Source organism: Acomys russatus, chromosome 8 (genome assembly GCF_903995435.1).
Source record: "Acomys russatus chromosome 8, mAcoRus1.1, whole genome shotgun sequence".
Taxonomy (NCBI): domain Eukaryota; kingdom Metazoa; phylum Chordata; class Mammalia; order Rodentia; family Muridae; genus Acomys; species Acomys russatus.
This window is the reverse complement of record NC_067144.1, coordinates 5,946,576-5,950,711: the sequence shown is the minus strand read 5'-3', so window position 1 is coordinate 5,950,711 and position 4,136 is coordinate 5,946,576. Positions and strand designations below refer to the sequence as shown.

Here is a 4,136-nt window from a genome sequence, read left to right as displayed (position 1 = left end):
TTTGAACAGAGGTGTTCTGCATCAATGAACAATTGCTTCCCCTAGAAGACATGGGTTATAAGGTGAAAACTCAGTACCAGGCATTGGACACCTTCTTTTCAGTTATTGGTCAGAAAGCTCCCTGATTGATCAAAACGACACGGGTTATATTGTTCTTTCATAGTGTGGGAAGGTGACATGCAGGTGGCTGGGAGAGACGAGCCACTAACCGGCTCACAGGTCGATTCTACAAGCTACAAAATTGATCTTCAGGCAAGTTGTGCCTACTGGTCCATAGTGGCGTGATCTGACTTGAGGTCTGCTCCCCAGGAGAAAACTCATGCCTGATACTATAAACATGGTCAAAGTACAGAGAAGAGTTTCTAGCAGTCAGCCCTAGATGCACCCCCTCCAAGGTTCAGGAGACATAGAGGAAGAGGAGGTGGAAAGAGTGTAAAAACTGTAGGGTGGCGAGAAGCATTGGGAAATGCTGTCTCCGGGTCATGCCATGGCCGTCACACTCAAGAATTCATACAAGCTATGGTTACCTGTACAAGACCAAGGCAGTCAACATTCTAAGACACATGAGAAGGGGCACATGAGGCTCCTTCAGGAATGAGGGTGCGGCCACTGATGGGTCGCCCATGTTCTGGGGAAGGTCCTACTGCTATGACTGATGGGAAACCCCTATTGTTAAACACACAATGCACTTTGGTTGCAGAACATACAGAGACCAACTAGAACTGTCACAGAAGCTGCCTCCAACCTAGCTACTTTTATAGTGCGGGAAGGTGACGTGCAAATGCAGGCAGCACTCATTGGAGCCAGTGAACTACAAAGAAGGAGGAGGAGGAGCAGGAGGAGCAGGAGGAGGAGGGAGATAAAAATGGAAAGGGGGAGTATTGGAGAAGGGTGTTCTGGGAAAAAAAGGAGGGAGAATTTGTGGTGGATATGACCAAGATACATTGTATATGCATGAGACTGTGAAAGAATAGTTGTAAAATACTCTCTTAAAAGAACAGAAGTAAGGCCAGGCGGTGATGGCGCACGCCTTTAATCCCAGCACAGGCAAAGGCAGGGGGATCTCTGTCTCGTCTGTCTACAAAGCGAGTCTAGGACAGCCAAGGCTACACAGAAAACCCTGTCTCAAAAAACAAAAAAACAAAACAAAACAAAAAAAGTAGTCAAACAAATAATTGATATGGCAGGATGTAGGGCCTCTTAACTGTTTTCCATAAACAGTTAAACAGATCGATGCATTGACTTTGTAATTATCAAGGCTAAAATGCTACTCCACAATAATACGTAATAAAAATGATAGAAGCATGTTTAGGGCTACTTTCAGAAACCATTGGGAATTCTGTTCTAATCCCAAGCTAAATTCATTTAATGATTTTTTAAAAATGAAACTCAAGTCATCAGCTTACACCGCAGTTTATTAAAAATCAAACATCCTAGCCGGGTGTGGTGACGTATGTCTTTAAACCTCAGCACCTGGAAGTGGATCTCCGAGTTCGGGGCTAGCCTGGTCTACAGAGTGAGTTCCAGGACAGAAAAAACCGTGGCTTGAAAAAACAATTTTTTCTTCATATGTGAGGACCGAACCCAGGGCCTTGTGCTTGCTAGGCAAGTGCTCTACCACTGAGCTAAATCTCCAACCGTACAATTTTTTTTTCTGTACAATTTTTTTTAAAGCCCACCTCTTTAAGATTTCCCCCACCTAGAAGCTTTTCTGTTGTTTGCCTTCGTGTCTGTTCTGTTTTATTTCTGTACCAGAGAAAGATACATTGTCTCCCTCGCAGCTCCACTAAGCTGGTTTGAAATCTCACTTCCCGAGTTGGAGTTCCTTCCCGGAAGTCCCTGAAGTCCCCATGTAGCTGAGAAGTTGGACCTGGGCGTGGTTGGACCCCTGAGATCCTGAAGGGCAGGCAGAGAGGGACTCGAACTCAGAAGCTGAACTCCTCAACCTTACCCCACCCGCAGCCATGCACCCTACGGCCTTCCCTTCCTGCTTCCTGCTGTGGCTACTGTGATGTGGCGGGGAGCAGCTGCTATCCGAGACCTTATTGGAGGGATCCTAGAACACAGTGCCAGCACGGACTTTGCAGATCTCCCAGCTGTATTTGGGGCCGCCCAGAGTGAAGAAGGGCTCCAGGGGTGCCTTGTGGAGGCCCACCCAGAAAATCCCTGAAGTCCCATTGCCAGACCACCTGCAGCCCCAGTCAGTGGGTCAGTCTTTAGTGCATTGCGGCTTTGACCTCGGGGTCCTAAGTGCTTAGAGCCGGGTATGGTGCAGCTGTGGCGCACAGTGTGAACTTCTGACCATGGTGCGGAACAGCGGCAGATTTCGATCTTATCAGTGTTTCTTGGAGAGAGAGACGCAGAGTACCTCGGAGCCCTTTTTGTCTATGAGAAGAGGATTTGGGTGCTTCTGGTTCCAGACAACAGCCTCCCCTTGGGCTATTCCTTTTACTGGGATGGTGGACTGCTGGTTTTGGCCGTGGGAGCAGTTCGTTGTATCCAGCACCAGACACAGCTCCAGCGGAATGGACTTAACCAAAGAGCAACTGAAACAGATTCCTATGCTCTCAAAAAGATCACCATGATGTCTGTGCAGTCCGTCTGGATGAATGTGAGCACGAGGGCAAGCTAAGAGTACTTCCGTTGGCACACGCTTATCACAGTCTCTGTGTGAACATCTGGCTCCCTCTGACCCGGAAGGCCTGCCCCATCTGCAAACAGACTGTCCATCAGGGTCCTGGGGATGAGAAACAGGAGGAAGAAACGCAAAGGCAAGAGGAAGGTGATGAAGGGGAGCCAAGGGACCAACCCGCTTCAGAATGGACCCCACTCTTGGGGTCCAGCCCTACTCTTCCCACCTCCTTTGCATCCCTAGCCCCAGCTCCCCGAGTCTTTCCTAGGCCCTCCACAGAGCCTCCACCCTCTCCTTATCTGCCGCCCTGACCTGATTCTCCCAAATCTGGCACCTCTGTTGACCTATTTGCACAAACTCTTTCTCCATCTAATAAGCTGAAGGATAGGGGACATTGCCATGATCATTGAAGGGGCTGAGAGCCATAAGGACATGGTCTTCACTTCTTGGGTTAATAAAATAGTTTTTTGAACATACTGGCCTTGGAAAAATAAAAAATAAAATATTTTTTGTTTGTTTTGTGGCCAGAAAAAAAAAGAATCAAACCCAACTTTTTTTGTGGGGGGGGTTGTTTTGTTTTGGTTTGGTTTTTGGTTTTTTGAGACAAGGTTTCTCTGTGTCACCTTGGCTGTCCTGGACTCACTTTGTAGACCAGGTTGGCCTCGAACTCACAGTGATCCACCTGCCTCTGCCTCCCAAGTGCTGGGATTAAAGGAGTGTACCACTACTACCCAGCAAACCCAACATTCTAATCCAATCCAATCCAATCCAATCCAAAAAGAAACTAATTTATTACTCACATTCTAAAAATTGATAAGAAAATATTTAAAATTTTGTTTTTCATAATTAAACCATTGTGTGTCTATAAGATATGGTCCCATGTGAGAAAAGCAGAGCACCACTTGGAATATGCCTTTAAAAACTTAAACCAGAGCTGGGCGTGGTGGCACACACCTTTAATCCCAGCACTTGGGAGGCAGTGAATTTAAGGCAAGTTTGGTCTACAAAGTGAGTCCAGGACAGTCAGGGCTACACTGAGAAACCCTATCTCGAAAAAACAAAAACAAACAAACAAGCAAAAAACCTTAAACTAGAATCTACACAAGACTGTTTAACTTTCAACAGAAAATATAGAGGTTGGAGAGATATGTTAAATGACACTCTGAGTTGGCAACAAAAATTTAGACTGCAGGGGCTGAAGAGATGGCTCAGAGGTTAAGGGCACTGACTGCTCCTCCAGAGGTCCTGAGTTCAATTCCCAGCAACCACATGGTGGCTCACAACCATCTATAATGTAATCTGATGACCTCTTCTGTCTTACAGGTGTATGTGCAGGCAGAGCACTGTATACATAATAATAAATAAATCTTTTTTAAATTTTAAAATTTTAGACTGCAGATCATACTCAAGAGGCAATCCGGGTTCTCAAAAATACAAAGGCATGAAATGAAGATGGAAGTGCTATAACAGAATAAAATTATCTCAGAAATGTAATAACACTTTG

At 45.9% G+C, this 4,136-nt stretch overlaps 1 pseudogene; it reads left to right on the top strand.

The window, feature by feature from the left end:
- Positions 1-1,964: 1,964 nt before the first annotated feature.
- LOC127193232 (E3 ubiquitin-protein ligase RNF167-like) lies at positions 1,965-2,943 on the top strand (annotated as a pseudogene).
- Positions 2,944-4,136: the final 1,193 nt, after the last annotated feature.